The sequence below is a fragment of the Lepus europaeus genome, chromosome 12, assembly GCF_033115175.1.
Source record: "Lepus europaeus isolate LE1 chromosome 12, mLepTim1.pri, whole genome shotgun sequence".
NCBI lineage: Eukaryota > Metazoa > Chordata > Mammalia > Lagomorpha > Leporidae > Lepus > Lepus europaeus.
Genome location: NC_084838.1, coordinates 79971208 through 79990965, shown reverse-complemented (window position 1 = coordinate 79990965; position 19758 = coordinate 79971208). Strand labels below are relative to the sequence as shown.

General features: G+C 40.3%; 1 protein-coding gene across 1 annotated transcript in view; it reads right to left on the bottom strand.

The window, feature by feature from the left end:
• TMC1 (transmembrane channel like 1) overlaps positions 1 to 19758 on the bottom strand; it is a 539504-nt gene that overhangs the window by 171395 nt on the left and 348351 nt on the right. The window lies entirely within an intron of this gene.

Here is a 19758-nt window from a genome sequence, read left to right as displayed (position 1 = left end):
AGCACAAACACAAACACAACTGCAGCAGCCAAAAGCCAGAGCAGGTGGCAGTTTGGAGATGGAGATGAGACCAGACTGCAGCATACTATGGTGATATAGCCAGTGGGAGAATGTGGCTTGAGACTGCGCTGGAGCCCAGGGGGTAGCAGTTGCTAGTGGTTGCTCGCAGACCCAGTGGAAGTAGAGGGGGAACGTTTAGCTTGCACCAACTTCCCCACAACAGTGCTCCAGCTGAGAAAGGGCAGGGACCATTTTGGGCTTGGGCAGAAGCTGCGGAAAACTGTGCACATGCACAGCAAGTGGCTGAGACAGGAGGCCACCTTCTCAGCAGTACTGGTGGCAGTAGTGGGGAGAGAGCAACATTCAGCCAATGGCTCTTGTGTATACATGTGATCCAGGGATTCTAGCAGAGGGAAAAATCCACAATCCCACTGACTTTGAGCCTGGTTGGGAGGTGGCTGGGCACCCATGTAGGAATGTGAGGCACCCCTGCCCTACAAGGATCAAGATGCCTAGGAGGAGCTGGCTCAGGGAACATCTGTCTCTCTGTTGACTGGACAGGCTGGAAGGACAGAACAAAATCTCTGCACCCAGAAACTGAGAGAGCCTTGTGTGCTGTGAGACTATGGGGACTCAGCAGTTACATGAGAGAGAGTACAGTGTAGCTGGGTGTCTGGGCAATCACTGGGTGCAGCTTCTCATTTGCCTAGGCCAGGTCATTGCAGTGGGAACCATGCTCATAGTGAAGTCTGTGCAGATCATTTGTGTGGTTCATACATTGGGGGCTAACACCTGGGCATTGCTCAGCTTGGAGGAGAAAGGAGGAGAGGAAGTGAAAGAGTGATCCTATCAACAGAGGTGAACATTCCTCTTACCCCCCTTCTGTTAATAAGAGGAGAGCTACCACACCCAACTTGAATGTTACCCTGAATACTCACGCCTCCCTGAAGCACTGACCAGGGCTCCTTGGCCACATCTACCACACACCTCTTGGTATTCACTGAAAGTGCAGATATTCCACTAAGCCATAGAGGTATAGATCAAAGATAAAAGCCATCAGAGGAAAAAAGCAAAAATCTACTCCACAAATGCCCAAAAATAAACACAGGAATTCAAGAAACAACAACAAGGAAGATACCATGACGCTCCCCCACCCCCACCAAAGAAACACATTTCAATATTAGAATGTGAAGATGAAGAGATTTCAGGAAATGCCCAAAATAATTTTAAAAAGTAATCATATGTTTACTTAAAACAATCAGAAGCAAATTGGTGAACTAAAAAAAAACATTAATGACATGAATGAAAAAAAATCTTTCCTATGAAATTGAGATTTTAAAGAGACATCAAAATGAAATATTAGAAATGAATAATTCAAATCAAATAAAAATGCAGTGGAAAGTCATAATAGCAGACATAGTGAGGCAGAAGAAAGAATATCCAAATCAGAAGACAAATCATTAGAAATCATTCAGCCAGACCAAAAAACAAGAAATTAGAAAACTAAAAACTGTATTGGATTTATGGGACACTATTAACAAGCCACTAAATGGGTTTTGGGAGTTCCTGACGGTGAGGAAAGAGAGAATGGACTAGAAGTCCTATTTAGTGAAATAATTCAAGAAAATTTTCCCAAACTGAAGAAAAAAAGGTATGTCCAAGTAGAGGAATCACCTAAAACTCCTGACATGATCAGAAAAGATCTTCACCATGACACATTGTAGTCAAACTTTTCACAATAAAACAAAGAAAAGATTCTAAAATGTGCATGATGAAAATACCAGATTACTTCCAGAGGATCTCCAACTAAATTCATGGCTGACTTCTATTCAGAAACCCTACAATCTAGAATAGAATGACAAGATATAGTCCAAAATGTAAGAGAAAAAAAACTGTCAACCCAGAATACTGTACCCTGCAAAGCTCTTATTTATAAATGAAGGTGAAATAAAGACCTTCCATAACAAACAGAAACTAAAGGAAGTTGTCATTACATGTCCAGCCTTACAAAATACGCTAAACGATGTGTTTCAAACAGAAACACAGAAAGATGGCCATAATTATGAAGAATGTGAAGGCAGAAAATGTCCCAGTAAAAGCACAAAATAAACCACAGTAAACAATAGGAATATTTATGGAAAAATGGCAGGGTCAAGTCATAACATATTAATAGTTATCTCAAATGTAAATGACCTCAATTCTCCAGTTAAAAGACACAGACTGGTTGAATGTATAAAAAACAAGACCCAGAGGCTGGTACTTTGGCACAGCAGGTAAAGCTGCCCCTGCAGTGCCAGCATCCCATATGGGTGCCAGTTCGAGTTCCAGCTGCTGTACTTCCGATCCAGCTCTGCTACAGCCTGGGAAAGGAGCAGAAGATGGCCCAAGTCCTTGGGCCCTTGCATCCATGTGGGAGAGCCAGAAGAGGCTCCTGACTCCTGGGTTCAGATCTGCACAGCTCTAGCCATTGCAGCCAAATTGGGAGTGAATCAGAAGATGGAAGACCTCTCTCTTTCTCTCTTCCTCTCTTCCTCTCCTTCTCTTTGTGTGTTACTCTGACTTTCAAATAAATCTTTAAAAAAAAACAAGACCCATCTATTTGCTGCCTACGAGAAACACATCTCACCAACAAAGATACACACAGACAGGAAGTAAAAAGATGGATAAAGATATTCTATGCTAACGGAAAGCAAAAAAGGGCAGGTGCTGCCATCCTACTATCAGACTAAATAGACTTCAACACAAAAACTGTTGGCCAGCGCCGCGGCTCACTAGGCTAATCCTCTGCCTGCAGCGCTGGCACCCGGGTTCTAGTCCCAGTCAGGGCACCAGATTCTGTCCCGGTTGCTCCTCTTCCAGTCCAGCTCTCTGCAGTGGCCCAGGAAGGCAGTGGAGGATGGGTCCCCTGCACCCGCATGGGAGACCAGGAGGAAGCACCTGGCTCCTGGCTTCAGATCGACACAGCGCGCCGGCCATAGTGGCCATTTGGGGAGTGAACCAACAGAAGGAAGACCTTTCTCTCTGTCTCTCTCTCTCACTGTCAAAAAAATAAATAAATAAAACTGTTAAAAGAGACAAAGGCATTACATAGTGATTAAGGGATCAATTCAACAGGAAGATGTAACTATAATAAATGCATACACAGGGCACCCAGTTATTTAAATGTATACATTTAAATATACCTGGTTATAAAATGTATACACAGGCACCTGGTTATTTAAAGGAAATGTTAATGGATCTAAAGGGAGACAGAGACTCGAATACAAGAGCAATGGGAGATTTCATCACCTCATTGTTCAGCAATGGACAGATCAACTAGACAGAAAATCAGCAAAGAAACAACAGAGCTAATCAGCATTATGGACCTAATCGACCTAACATATCTACAATATCTACAGAACTTTTCACCCCACAATTGCAGAATACGCATTCTTCTCATTAGTGCAGGGAATTTTTTCTAGGATACACCATAAGCTAGACATAAAGCAAGTCTTAGCGAATTCAAAACATTAAAATCATACCATGCATCTTCTCTGACCACAATGGAATGAAGCTGGAAATCAACAACTCAAGAATCTATAGATCATAAGCAAACACTGGAGACTAAGCAACTCATTCCTGAATGAACAGTGGATCACAGAAGAAATCAAAAGAAAAATCAAAAATTTTCTAGAAACAAATGAAGATGATAATACAACATATCAAAACTTATGGGATATAGCAAAAGAAGTGTTATAAGGAAAGTTTATAGCAACTAGTGCCTACATGAAGAAATTGGAAAGGTGCCAAATAAATTAGCTATAAATGCATCTCAAGGACCTAGAAAAACAACAACAAACCAAACAGCAAATTAGTAGGAGGAATTAAATCATTAAAATCAGAGAACTAAATAAAATTGAAACTAGAAAAATACAAAAATTGATGAAATCAAAAGTGGTTTTTTGAATTGGAATTGGAATTGGAGTCCCCTTGTATGTTTCTAACTCCACCATTTGGGACAAGTCCGATTGAGCATGTCTTAAATTGTACATCTCTTCCCTCTCTTATTCCCACTCATATTTAACAGGGATCACTTTTCAGTTAAAACCCCATCAAGGTAACAATGCCATCTCACTAGTCCAAATGATCAATTTCTGTTCACAATTGATCATAATGATAGGATTAAGAGTCAAAGGGATCACATAAACAAGACTAGTGTCTGAAAATACTAACCAATAGAATAAAAAAAAGGGAGAGAGCGATCCAACATGGGAAGCAGGATACACAGCAGACTCATAGAATGGCGGATGTCCTAAACAGCACTCTGGCCCCAGAATCAGCCCTTAAGGCATTTGGATCCAGCTGAAAAGCCCATGAGAGTATTTCAGGCATGGAAAGACAAGACACTCTGGCAAAAAAAAAAAAAAAAAAAAAAAAAAAAAAAAAAAAAAAAAAAACCCTAAATGAAAGATCTCCGCGAGTGAGATCCCAGTGGAAAGAACAGGTCATTAAAGAAGGAGGTACCTTTCTCTGAAGGGAGGAGAGAACTTCCACTTTGACTATGACCTTGTCCAAATATGATCAGAGTCGGCAAACTTGGAAGGCTTCCATAGCCTTGGCAACTCATTACAAGAGCCTAGGGTGGTTACTGGCACTATAAACAAGAGTGTCAATTTGTTAAGTCAACAACAGGAGTCACTGTGCACTTACTCCTCATGTAGGATCTCTGTCCTAAATGTGCTGTACATTGTGATTTAATGCTATAACTAGTACTGAAACAGTATTTTTCACTTTGCGTTTCTGTGTGGGTGCGAACTGTTGAAATCTTTACTTAATATATACTAAATTGATCTTCTGTATATAAAGAGAATTGAAAATGAATCTTGATGTGAATGGAAAGGGAGAGGGAGCGGGAGAAGGGAGGGTTTTGGGTGGGAGGGAAGTTATGGGGGGGAGCCATTGTAATCCATAAGCTGTACTTTGGAAATTTATATTCATTAAATAAAAGTTTTTAAAAAGAGCTGTTTTTTGAAAAAATAAAATTTGAAAAAATAAATGGAGATTGAATCAGTAATAAAGACCCTCCCAGCACAGAAAATCCCAGGACTGGCTTCACTGCTGAATTCTATGAGACATTTAAAGAAGAATTAATTCGAGTTCTCAAACTAGTGAAAAAAAAATGGAAAGAGAGGGAATCTTCCCAAACTTCTTCTATGAAGCCTGCATCACCTTAATTCCCAAACTAGAGAAAGATACAACAGACTGAATATTGAGATGAATTATTATAGCTTAACTCCCTCATTCTATCAAAAAAAAAAAAAATCCTCTGGAAACACACAGGTCACATCACTTGCCAAATAAGACAACAACCAAGATTTAAATTTTTTTCTTTGTTTCCACATCCATTGTTTTCTTATCATGCTATCTTAATTAAATGCATTGCAAAAGTTCACACAAAAATATCCAAAAGTCCCTGTTACAAAATCAAACTTGAACACAAATAATTTATTACATAGTGAGTTCAAAATACAATACATGAAAGGGTATTTAAAAAAAAATTCCTGGGAAAATGAAGTTAGATAAGTTTATTTTGGTGCAAGAAATTTTGAAATCCACACATGACTTTTAATAAGATGTATTTTTCGTGAACTTTTTAAAGACCCCTTGTGCCTATATCCAAATTCAGGTTACTGGCATCAACTTCAGTATCTACACAGGCAAAGGCTGGTAAAAACTAAATGCATGAATGTCAGAAATTTGCCACTTTTATTCATAAGATTTCGTCCGATTCATGGGGCAGGCATTGTACACAGCATGTTAATTCACACTTACAATATCTGCATTACATATCAGAGTGCCAAACTGAGTCCCAACTCCTCTGCTTCTGATCTAGCTTCCTGCTAATGTGCCTAGGATTGCAGCAGATGATAGTTCAAGTATTTGAGTCCATGCTACACATGTGGGGAGACAAACGGGCTTCCTGGCTCCTGGTTTCAGCCTGGCCCTGCCCAAACTATTGTAGCCATTCGGGAAGTGAACAAGCAGATGGAAGCACTTTCTCTTTCTTTCTTTCTCTCTCTTTCTTTCTCTGTTTTCTTCATTCTTTTCTTTTTCCTTTCCTTTTCTTTTCTTTTCTCTCTCTCTCTCTCTCTCTCTCTCTCTCTCTCTCCCTCCCTCCCTCCCTCCCTCCTTTTGTGTTTGTGTGTGTACTTGTCTCTCTGTTACTCTGTTTAAATTCCATTCATTTCAGTATCTCTCTTAGGATTGTATGCAAAGCTTTAACATAGGTGCCCAATGGATACTTGTTTCATTTATGATTTAAGCCAGAATGAATGCTAACAGACAGAGCCAGAGAATACATAGTCTGTTTCTAGAGAAAATTATAATGTGTGGAAAGATAATTCCAACATTCTTCATCAGTACTGGTTAGAGGCAGAAAGGGTAACAAGAATGGAATAGTATGGAGCTGGCATTATGGTGTAATGGGTTATGCCGCCACCTGCAATGCCAGCATTCCACATGGGCACCTGTTCGAGACCCAGCTGCTTGATTTCCCATCCAACTCCCTGCTAATACACCTGGGAAGCAGCAGAAAATGGCTGAAGTTTTCTGGGCCCCTGTACCATTGTGAAAGATCTGGAAGAAGCTCCTGGCTCCTGGCTTTGGCCTGTCCCAGTCCCAGCTGTTGCAGCCATTTGGGGAGTGAACCAGCAGATGGAAGATTCTCTCTCTCTCTCTATCCCCTGCTGTCTCTGTAACTCTGCCTTTCAAATAAATAAAATAAATCTTTAAAACAATGGGGTAGCAATTGGTTGTTTTTATCTGAGTCATAATCCGAGTAAAGCCCATCCAAAGCTGCTCAGTAAAGACTCATATATATTGAGCATCTGCTCTGTGCAAAGCCCAGATAGAGAGACCATATGGATTAGCAAGATACAGATTATAATACAGATTAGAGAGACCATATGGATTAGCAAGAGAGCACAGAGGTTAATTTTCATTGTCAACTTGACTGGGCCACAAGGTATCCAGATATTTGACTAAACATTATTCAAGTGAGTCTGTAACAACATCACTGAATGACACTAACATTTGAATCTGTAGACTGAGTAAGAAAAATTCCTTCCCCATTGTTAGTGAGCCTTACTGGATTTGTAGGAGGCCTGATTAGAACAAAAGGCTGAGCAAGAGAGAATTTGATCTCTCTCCTGGACAATCTTGGAACTAGGACATATGTCTTCTGCTTCCTTTGGATTTGGACTAGAACTTATACCATTGACGCTCCTGACTCTCAGACCTTGAACTGTAGATCTTGGGGCTTCTTCACTTCTTTGAGCAATATATATAAAACCTGTTATTTCTGTTTCTCTGGAGAATCCTAGCTAGTCTGGATAAATAGAGAGTCTGTATCTTCAAGATTACCTTGATGGAATCAGAAAAGTACACCAGAAATGAGATAGAGATATAAGATACAACATATAATTTGGCAAAATCTCCCAGAGAAATACAGACAAAACAAGATATCACAGGAGAAAAGGGTCGGGGGGGAGAGATCAGGTTCTTCAGAGAAGTTGAAGATCTTTTTTTGCTACATTTCTCCATACATTTCTAGAAGCAAGTAGACAATTGATCAATATGGATAAATATGTTTTCCTATCTGATTTACCTTGGATTGAAACCATTTTTTTTCAAGATAATGGCTATTAAGAATGAATTTATTGCCATGACTGGCCTGATTGCTAAGAAATATGAATGATAAAGAAATACTTTTGTTCAGCTGTGTCTCTAAGATTACTGAATTCATGTGAAAGAACTAGAAAAGACAACTTATAGCTTTTGAGTTGGTGTCTGGCTCTATATAAAAGAACTCTGTGTTTGAATCAGATGGAACCATGATTTAGTTGTGGTTCTGCCACGATTGTATGCCATCTTATATTTGGGCAATTTATTTAAACTCTCTGTGCCTTGGTGGGAAGAAGAAAAAATAACTATCAAATGTGATTACTGTGAGGATTCAGTATAATAATAAATGTATGTAATATGCATAAGGCACTACCTGCTTCTAATGGTCTAGAAGGGCTGTTCAAATGCTTTAGCATATATCCACACATGAATTTTGGTATCTTTTAGCTAAAACTCTAATTAGACAAAGTAAGGGAGACACATCTACACTGAGCTTTACCATGATATCTTGAACTCTGCAAGCAGGAAAGTTGCCATAACATTTAGTCTGAGATGGTATTTTTTTTTTTTTTGACAAGCAGAGTGGACAGTGAGAGAGAGAGAGACAGAGAGAAAGGTCTTCCTTTACCGTTGGTTCACCCTCCAATGGCCACTGTGGCCAGCACGCTGCAGCCGGCACATTGCGCTGATCCAAAGCCAGGAGCCAGGTGCTTCTCCTGGTCTCCCATGCGGGTGCAGGGCCCAAGCACTTGGGCCATCCTCCACTCCACTCCCGGGCCACAACAGAGAGCTGGCCTGGAAGAGGAGCAACCGGGACAGAATCCTGCGCCCCTACCGGGATGAGAACCCGGTGTGCCGGCGCCGCAGGCAGAGGATTAGCCTATTGAGCTGTGGCGCCAGCCTTGAGATGTTATTAAAGGTGATTCCACCAAAAGATAAGGATAAAGAATTAGCCTAAATTCTGTCTCTTTGTACTCTTAGCTCTATTACGTCTTCCAACATTCATATCTGGTTATGATGTCAACCAATGTTGAAAGTAGAAGCCATCAAATCCAAACACTGCCTGAGCCAATGATCAACTCCATCAGCCAATTTTTCCTGTTGGCAGTTGAAGGAGCAATTGTAGTATAGGCGTAGGTTGATCAATAAACAAGGGACCAGCAGCCATTTAGTCATTCAGTGCCACAGAAATGATAAAATCGTTCCATACAAAGAGAGAGACAGAAGTCAACAGAGTCTGGAATGACAGACTTGCATGATTGGCCTCACCCAGCTTAATAATTTCTTTTCTTGGCAGTACTCTGGCATCCAGAGGACAAATTATCCTGTGTGGCAACAGAAGAAAAGAGGCATGGGGAGACAAGCACTTAGTAAGAGCTTGTCAGTCTGCCAAGTCCACTAAAAGTCAGGACCTTGTCCTTGCTAATATATTTTGTATCCTGATTATAAGTGATTTTGGTTTTTAGTTGAAGGTAATCAGTTTTATCTTGATTACATGCCAGAGGGTTGAAACTGTAATTGTAACTATCCCATTCTTCATGGAAGTATAATAAACCAAAAACAGCCTGATGGGGAGGGGGAAATGAGGCTGAGGTTGATGGAGAGAGATGCTCCAAAGGACCAACACATAAGTACAGGTACTTATTATATTTTAATTCCCCATTATCCAGTACCCTACATGGGAAAGAGTCATGTTGCTTATTAGGACAAGCCAAATCCCAATTCCAAAAGGTAGGCCCGGGATACACTTAAACTCTGTTTTCTAATTAAATATAATATAATTTTCAGAGGATTAGGGGTAGGACTAAGATTTTGATGGTAATCTCAGATGTAACTCAGCCTCCCTAATGTGTTAAAGTGGCCTCCAAAAAACTAATAGTAGCTCTTATCTGGAATAGATCTTCACTTTGGGCTCTTCAAAGTGATCTTTGCCAATCAAACATTCATTATAGCTGTTCACTTCTACAACCTGTCTTATGTCTCATGAAATATGAAAACTCATTATGAATGTATATATGCATAAATTTGTGTGTATGTGGTGTTTTTTAGAGATAAAAAAAGAATTTTTAAACATTAGGAATTCTGGAATTCTTTTTCACAACATATTTATTTTTCTCATGTATCTATTTACAATAAGTTAGTTCCAAACAACAAATTATGTTGATTGCATGAACTTGGTAAAGCTGTTTGCTCACCCTGAAGCACAATTATCACAATAGCCTACTGGGTAGATGGGAGATTAGCTTATTTTTTATTCATCAGCTCAGCCTGGCACCATCAAGAGTGTATTTTAATGGATTTCATGGACAGAGGCCATCATTTTTTCTCTTGGTTCTGTCATGCTGAATTCTGCCACTGTCTCCAAACCCCTTCACCTTTCTCCAGAATCTGGAGGATTTCTACCAGGGAGCGGCCACAGCAATGGTTCTGACACTTTAATATGATTCCCTGTCACCTGGATAGCTTGTGAAAACAGAGATTCCTGGGCCTCATCCAGAGATCCTAGTTCAACAGATACAGGGTGGGCCTAATGTCTGGCTTTTCTACAAAGCTTCCAGGTGATGCAAATGCAGTTAGTGGTCCTTGACAAACCACCATGTTAAGGTGTCCTAAAGGAGACTAAAGAGTTAATTAGTACCTGCCATCTTTTTTTTAGAAAACACAACTTTCATGACACAGAAATCATCTTTTCTTTTGTCTATCACACTGTCATTACTCTAGCTTTATAGTTATCCTAAAGGACAAGTATACGTTTCCTAACTCATTCTTCAAAAGTAGTTTGCTTCTCTGGTGGGTCCATCCCATTTCCACATAAACTTGATGATAAGCTTGTCATTTTAAAAAACTTATGGAAATTTTGATTGAAATTATGTTGAATCTGCAGATCAACCTAGGAAAAACTGATACCTTAACAATATTGAACCTTTCAATTCACTAATTTAAAATGTATTCATTGACAACACACACCTCATTGAAATTGAGGTGTATTCATTTATTTCTACACTCTTTAATTTCCTAAAGCACATTTTATATTTCTTTGTGTTCAAGTCTTGTACCACCGTATAATTACTTTGTAATGTTTTTGTGATGTAGTGAATGACATTTTTAAAATTTCAATTTCTAAGTATTTGTTGCTTACATATATGGCCTGTGTGTTTTTTTTAAAGATTTATTTTGTTTATTTGAAAGACAGAGTTACAGAGAGACGTAGAGAGAGGTCTTCCATCTGATGGTTCACTCCCCAGATGGCCGCAATGGCTGGAGTTGCACTGATCGGAAGCCAGGAGCCAGGAGCTTCCTCTGGGTTTCCCATGCGGGTGCAGGGCCCAAAGACTTGGACCATCCTCTACTGCTTTTCCAGGCCACAGCAGAGAGCTGGATAGGAAGAGGAGCAGCCAGGACTAGAACCAGCGCCCATATGGGATTCCAGTGCTTCAGGCTAGGGCTTAAACCGGATGTGCCACAGCACCAGCCCCTGTTTTGTTTTCTTAAAATGTCTTTATCTGGTTTTTGGCATGAGACTAACACCGACCTCAGGGAAACTTTGGAAAAAGTCCCCCTTCTTCTTCAATTTTCTAGAAAAGTTTCTGCAGAATTAGAATACTTCTTCCTTAAATGTTTGGTTGAATTCTCCAGAGAATCAATCAGAGCTTGAAATATTCTTTACAGGACAGGTCTTTTAAACAATAAATTCAATTTCTTGTATAGATGTAAGTCTTTGAGATTGAAACTTTCTTCTTGAGTGGATTTTAGTAGATTATATCATATAAGTATTTGCAGTTTACCTAAGTTGTTAAATTTTTTAGCCTGAATTGTTCATAATATTGCCCTATTATCATTTTAGTATTTGTATCATCTGTCAAATATCATTTCTTGTATTCCATTATTGGGTGAATAAAAATTAAAATTATTATTCCCTCTTGATAAATTCCTAGTCAGCCTGCCCAGTGGTGTAACAACTTTATTGATGTCATAAAACTAGATTGCAGGGCCATCACTGTGGCATAACAGGTAAAGCCACCACTGGCAATGACGGCATTCCATATGGGTGCCGGTTCAAATCTCAGCTGCTCCATTTCCAATCCAGATCCCTGGGAAAAGCAGGAGAAGATGGCCCAAATGTTTGGGCCCCTGACACCCAAGTGGGAGACCCAGAAAAAGCCCCTGGCTCCTGGGTTTGGCCAGGCCCAGTCCTAGTCATTGTGGCCATTTGGGGAGTGAACCAGCAGATGGAAGAGAGAAAGGTCTTCCTTTTCCGTTGGTTCACCCTGCAATGGCCGCCGCGGCCGGCATGCTGTGGCCGGCGCATCGCGCTGATCTGAAGCCAGGAGCCAGGTGCTTCTCCTGGTCTCCCATGCGGGTGCAGGGCCCAAGCACTTGGGCCATCCTCCACTGCACTCCCGGGCCACAGCAGAGAGCTGGCCTGGAAGAGGGGCAACTGGGACAGAATCCGATGCCCTGACCAGGACTAGAACCCGGTATGCCAGCACTGCAGGCGGAGGATTAGCCTATTGAGGCGTGGCACCAGCCATGAAGACTAATTTTTCCCAACGGCTGAGTATCCTTCTGAGTACTCTATCCAGTGGCCCGTGAACACCATGTTTATACTGTCACTGGTGAGAACTATTCTTAGACCTACATGAGCTCAGCACTTGGTCCCTCTAATCTTTTTGGGCTGTCCTTTCTCCAGTCCCATGCAAGTTGTGATCATACTCAGTTGAATCAGCAGGAATTCTCTGTGGAGTTCCAGAGCCTTCTCTCTGTTCAGCTTTCTTTTCTCTGGCACTTTTATTTGTAAATTTATCTGCCTGTTTCACCCAAGACTCCTAGTTCTCTCTTCTCAACTCAAAGAGCTCATTGGTCTCCATTTGCATCTCCTCTCTCTCCATCACACTGTAGAAGTTGGTAAGCTGGGACAATCATACATTTCATTTAATTTGTTTTCCATTTTTCAGAGGTCACTATCCTTTGTTGTCTTAGGTATGCTTTGAAAATTGTTATTTCATATATTGTTTTCTGGTTTTTTGTTTGTTTCACAAAGGAGAATAAATTCAATATATATAGTCCATCTTGTCTACAAAGAAAACTTGGTTCATGTTAAATGATCTAGAGGTCTCTGAGTTGTGTTTTTCCAGTTACATGGGGAAAAATGAGTCAAGAACATGGTTTCTGGTGGGTAGCCAGGTCAGGTGACACCAAGAATTGTCAACTGAGCCTCAGAGTAGCCACTCCCATGGCCAGTCAACCACAGCAGATGCTTCAGGACAAAAAGTGGGCAGTGAAGGTGTCCAAGGCCCCCAAGCAAAGGACCAGAGGTTGAAGCAGGCCAAAAGAGAAAGCCCAGGATGAAACTGAATGATACCAACTGCAGTGGGAGAAAAAGTCCAAAGCCAAGGAATCTGCGGCACTAGGATCTCAGGGCAGTTGCAGCACTGAGGTGAGGAAGGAGACTCAGGAGAAGATGACCATCATCTATATAGTGATAATGTCTTGAATACCGCATGGTCTTTGTCTATAATATCCCTCCAGAAATTCATGGAGACTACCATATAAATGGATAGAAGGAGGAGGCGGAACTTGACCCATGGGTGGGCATTCTAGATCCTCTCATGGATTATGAAGCTTTAGCAAACCTTAAGGTGTAACATTAGGAAAAGGCATTCAATAATTTCTGTATGTTATAGAGTAGATCCCTTCTTTGTACACACTTAGAACTTATCCAAAGATTTCATCTATTTATTTCATCTTTCTTAGAAATTGATAGCAGATGGTGTCTGTTTCCCTTTGCCTTTTAGTGTGATATATATGTCAATGCTGACTTTTTCTTTCTTAGATATAGCAAGAGAAAAACACAAAGGGACTAAATTTTTCTCTCTAGGCTTTCTATGAAAAGGAATAGTTATTTATAACTTGTGTGAAGCAGCAGCCAGCCTTAAAGAAGTCTCTTCTGACTGAGTGTTAAAACAATAAGTTACTCATATAATTGTTTGGGTAGCTTTAATTTCTTAATTAAAATTATTAGATTGTAGAATTCAAAAATTGGTGACATATTATTAGTTCATGTTTTGACAATCATTTGAAAGTAAAGACTTTGTCATGTTTTCTCTCCCACTCCACTAGTACATCCTCTTTGATAACACAAAGTGCATTTTGACCCAATGTTCTACAGAGTGTCACTGGGTAAATTAGCACATGCATCACATTTACATACATAAATAGAAAATGTTCAAGACATACATTTTAGCAGTAAAGAAGTTGCATGTCATTGTTTTAAAAACCAGCTATGATGAGTGAGTCTGCAGTTAGTCTTTAGAGTACCTTGTACAGGGGCATGTATCCTTTCTGGTGGGCTAGAGAATGTCTGTAATACCTGTAGTAACTTTACACTAGCACATAAGAGTTAAATGTCCTATGACCTATTAGCTGAAAGTCTTTCTTTAGCTGCAAAATAATTTATTTTAGGAAGGAACAATTGAAAGAGAGCATGGGATTCCCTTGCCTGTGCTGAAACAATACAATTAAATGGACTTTTTTTTAAAAGATTCATTTTATATATTTGAAAGACAATTACAGAGAGAGGTAGAGACAGAGAGAGAAGTCCTCCATCCACTGGTTCACTCCCCAGATGGCCCAGATCAGCTGCGCCGATCCAAAGCCAGGATCCAGGAGCCTCCTCCAGAACCCACACACAGGTGCAGGGTCGCAAGCATTTAGGCCATCCTCCATTGCTATCCCAGGCCACAGCAGAGAGCTGGATCAGAAAAGGAGCAGCTGGTGGCTGGCACTGCGGCTCAATAGGCTAATCCTCTGCCTGCGGCACCAGCACACGGGGTTCTCGTCCCGGTCGGGGCGCCGGATTCTGTCCCGGTTGCCCCTCTTCCAGGCCAGCTCTCTGCTGTGGCCCGGGAGTGCAGTGGAGGATGACACAAGTGCTTGGGCCCTGCACCTGCATAGGAGACCAGGAGAAGCACCTGGCTCCTGGCTTCAGATCAGCGCGATGCGCCAGCTGCGGAGGACATTGGAGGGTGAACCAACGGCAAAGAGGAAGACCTTTCTCTCTGTCTCTCTCTCTCACTGTCCACTCTGCCTGTCCAAACAAAAGGAGCAGCCAGGACTAGAACCAGTGCCCACATGGGTCACTGCTGCTTCAGGCCAGGGCGTTAACCCACTGTGGCACAGTGCCAGCACCAATTAGATGGACTTTTAAAAACATATTTTATCTTGATGTGAATGGAATGGGAGAGGGAAAGGGAGAGGGGAGGGTTGCAGGTGGGAGGGAAGTTATAGGGGGGGAAGCCACTGTAATCCATAAGCTGTACTTTGGAAATTTATATTTATTAAATAAAAGTTAAAAAATAAAATAAAATAAAATAAAATAAAAGCATATTTTATATGCCTCAGGAGTGCTGGAGCTTAGGCCACTACTATCTCCAGTTATTGACCCATTTCTCTGTTCCTTTTTATAGCAGTTTTCAAAAAAAGTCTACTGTGTGTGAGCTTTTCAACGTTTTACTGTTCAAATACTCCAGGCTTGCTTCTCTCTTACAACTGCTTGTCAAGATCAGGAATGGTGTGCAGCTTGAGAAATCCAACCCTCTTCAACTTGACCTCTAGAACTATTTGATGGTATGGGCTGTTCTTCCCTTGAACTTCTTTCTTTATTTAGCTTCCATTACACAGTGGTGGGCTACTTTGCTTCTCAGTCACATCCTAATTCTTTCTCATGTTTTCCAAGTTGTTGTTCTTGGACTTTACAGATTTCCACAACATCTCCATTTTAACAATCCCTCCCCACCCCAAGAAAAAGTATGTGACTGCTACCTTCTCCTTCCTCATTTGTTTCAGAACTGATCACCATCAGCTGCTTTAAAGAACCAATTTTTAAGGAAGTGTTACATCAATAACAACACACCTATTAAGTAGAAATGTTTATAAATATTTTAACGATATGCATGTCTCTGATATATATCATGCACAAATATCTGAATTATATAGTTCCTGCAGTTAAGATGTCTGAAAAAAAAGTCTTATGCAAAGAGAAACAAATTTTTAAAAACTGAGATGAGACGGAGGCGGCAAGATGGCGGAATAGGCAGGAAGCACACTTAGTCCGGGGGGAGAGAAAGTTTAATATAAGTGGAGATACTGCAGGGTCAAGGAAGAGTAGGGGATGAAACAGCAGAGGAAACTCTTCCGGAACTAGTGATTCACAGTGGACCTGCGTGGAGAGCGTGGGAGCCCAAGTTCGGGACACCAGCGGCAGACTCAACGCACCAGCGCTGGAACGCGAGGTGAGCCGAACCTCCATAGCCCGAGATACCAGCAGGCAAGCGGAAAGAGGAGGCTAGAGGGAACGAGGCTTGAAACTCCGTGGGGAAAAGTTCACCAGGCTAACTAGAAGAGAGAGAAAAAAAATAAAAAAAGTGACTGATACGGACACAAGTTTCTCTCTCTCCGCTCACCTCTCAAAGGCGAGCAAGACAGAGCAGGCGCCATTTTGGACATACGTCATAAGCAGGGCGACCTCAGGTCTGCACCAGCCCTGAGCCTAGCAGAAAAACCTGACTCTGTGGGGAGGGGTGAAATAACAGGAGATCAGCATCTAACTTGGCAACCCAGTGGGAGATTTCAGGAGAATTGGAGCCCACACTGAGGGCAGCAGAGATTTCCTGTGTGGTCCTTGGGAAAGAGCTTCCGATCTCTGGCTCCTGTGGGTATATCATTTGCCTGCTAACTACCTCCAATTACGTTCAGCTGTGCGGAATTCCTTCCCTTTTAAATCAAAAAAAGAAAGAGAGACTTACCACACCTAACCTGGGAGTGTCATCCTTGACATACCCTCAACCCTGAGGAACCAAACACAGCTCTCAGTCCACACTCATCTCAAGCCTCTAAGGCTCCACTGAAAGCAGACAGTCCACTTAATATAGAGCCATAGTGTAACAAGAAAAAACACCACAGTGAAGAAACCAAATATCTCCAACATGCCAAACAACAAACGCAAAAACCAAGCTAACAAGAACAAGGAAGAAACTATGACGCCCCCAAATGAAAAAGACACCCCAATTCAAGATTATGAAGATGATGAGATCGAAGAAATGCAAGAAGCGGATCTCAAAAAATTGATAAGAACATTAACAAGTTCTCAAAAACAAATTCTTGAACTACAGAAATCCTTCATGGACAAGATAGAAAATCTCTCTCGTGAAAGTGAAATATTAAGGAGGAATCAAAATGAAATGAAACAACTAGTGGAACAAGAAACTCTGATAGTGACTAGAAATCATAATGAAATGAAGAGTTCAATAGAGCAAATGACAAACACATTAGAGAGCCTTAAAAACAGAATGGGCGAAGCAGAAGAGAGAATATCAGACTTAGAAGACAGAGAACAGGAAAGGAAACAGGCAAACCAAAGAAAAGAAGAAGAAATTAGAAACCTAAAAAATATTGTCGGGAATCTACAGGATACTATTAAAAAACCCAACATTCGGGTTCTAGGAGTTCCTGAAGGCATGGAGAGGGAGAAAGGATTAGAAGGCATTTTCAGTGAGATACTAGCAGAAAATTTCCCAGGTTTGGAGAAGGACAGAGGCATCTTAGTACAGGAAGCTTATAGAACCCCTAATAAACATGACCAAAAGAGATCCTCACCACGACATGTTGTAATCAAACTCACCACAGTGAAACATAAAGAAAAGATCCTAAAAGGTGCAAGAGAGAAACGTCAGATCACTCTTAGAGGATCTCCAATTAGACTCACAGCAGACTTCTCATCAGAAACCCTACAAGCTAGAAGGGAATGGCGAGACATAGCCCAGGTACTAAGAGAGAAAAACTGCCAGCCCAGAATACTATATCCTGCAAAGCTCTCATTTGTGAATGAAGGTGAAATTAAGACTTTTCATAGCAAACAGAAACTGAAAGAATTTGTTGCCACTCATCCTGCCCTGCAAAAGATGCTTAAAGATGTCTTATACACAGAAACACAGAAACATGGTCACCAATATGAAAGAAGGTAAAGGAAGGAAACCTCACAGCAAAAGATCACAGAAAGCTCAATTTCTCTTTGACATAGAATTAAACTCTGATGCTCTGTTAAAGCAATGTGTTAAAGTAATCTATTATGTTCTCTTGATGTCTGTTCAATTCTAATTGTTAAAAAACAGCAGAATTTTTATTAAGAGCTATGGGTTATTTAAATATGTGCTTTTTTCAAAAATTTGAATAATCACCTTGTAACAATGATCAAATTTGGTCTATGTTATGTCATGATTTTAAGAAATCTTATTTCAACCAGATATTTTGGATTTTGAGCCTTCTTGGCATTCTTGACAGGCATTCAAAAAATCAAAGTTTCAAACAATCTGGTCTCTAAAATTTCCAGTAAATCCTGGACTTTGGTTTTTCCAGTTTGGGCCCAACTGAAAAAATCGAAGGACCTATGTCTCTCATCTTATAGAGACACCAACTAATTAGTCTATTTGGAGTATATTAGAATTACTGTCAAGATGTGATGTGGTACCAGACTTTAAGTTTCTATAATGGAAAATGCTATTAATACAAATGTTTGAGAATTAAAAAGTCTAATGATCTTGTGTTACTAGACATGATAGTTATCTTAATGAGAAAGCCCCAGAGGCTTAAAGGGTTAAATACTTGTAAAATCCTACAGGTGCTTTCAAAAATACTGTGAAGTAAGCAAGTGCCTCTTGTTGGTTGATGAGTTTATAATTTTAAACATGGCGACTTAAAGTCTTTTGTCATCCACAGTTATATATGATCTGCTGCTCATAAAACTAAAGCGTTGTTGGTTCTGTGTTTAGCTGTCCTCCTATAGGTTCCTATGGACTTTTTCCAGCCACTTTTATTGTATTCAGTACTTTGGGATGGCTCTGTAAACAGATGAAGCCAATAATGTATTAACAGTACCAACTGAGAGAAAGTATGGTTAACTGAGGTTACTAAAAACAAAAAGCAATTCAAATCAATTGGCAATCTACAAAAAGAGTTAAAGATTTTAAAAGCTATTATTAAAATTGCTATATTGGTCTACTATGCTATGTTATATGTGTGTACATATTGTATGTCCACATGGGGAAATTTTATTAAGAGTTTTATTTTAAATGGCTTATAGATAAGATTGTCCATAAATTTAAGCTGCTAAAATCAATCAAAGATACATTTTAATTTGTGTGACCTGAATCTGTGTATCATATGTTTTAAACTTGTTGGTAGAGAGAAACTAAAAACATTTTATATGGTTGTGCTTAAGTTTACTGGTTAAACAAACTACACCATGTTAGATATTTAAGAGGTGTTTTCAAATACATGATTCTTAAAATTAATAGAAGGCATTGGACCTTCTGGTAAATGTTTTCTTAAGTTGTTATCTAATGGTTGAAACAGTTTGCTAAGTATTCATGTGATATTGCTATTGTCAGCAAGCGATCTAGGACTTGCTCCCTCATTTCTCTATTCTAAGCCCAACTTGTTCTTTCATTTCTCTATTCTCTTCAAGGTAGGAAACTAATTCTATTATGAAGGAATCTGTAGGACATACAATTTAATCTTTAGACCTTATAAAAGAGATGGCTAACATTTTTCTGCAATAGCATAGCCAAAATAAGAACTCAAATAATAATCTCATAGCTAGATTCACTTCGCCATCAGCGAAGTATACAGTAAGTAGAAAAAACCTCCCTTTCAGACCAAAGGGAAAGAAAGTTTTAAAGTGAGAATATAATTTTCCTCATGGGCATTGTCTACCTTAGGAAAACTACTACAGAACATGCCTGTGACTATAGACTTGTAGTTCAGGCCACTGAAGATTAGAGATGGGAAACGGGCACTCCCTTGACTTGCATCCTCTGGTCTGCTTTAACACAAACCAGGAGGAAAAGAAAGCTCGGCATCAGAAGCAATGGGTGGCAGGCCTATTAATGGCTGATCTGTACAGTGATCTGCCCTCAAGGAGACCCAACAGGCCAGTCCACTGCAGTGGCTTTCAATGTGGTAAGCCTGGGCTTCAGCAGAAGTCAGCTTGTGAAGAGCCCTGGCAGCTCTGCCAAGAGTTGGATCACTGGAAATGGACCT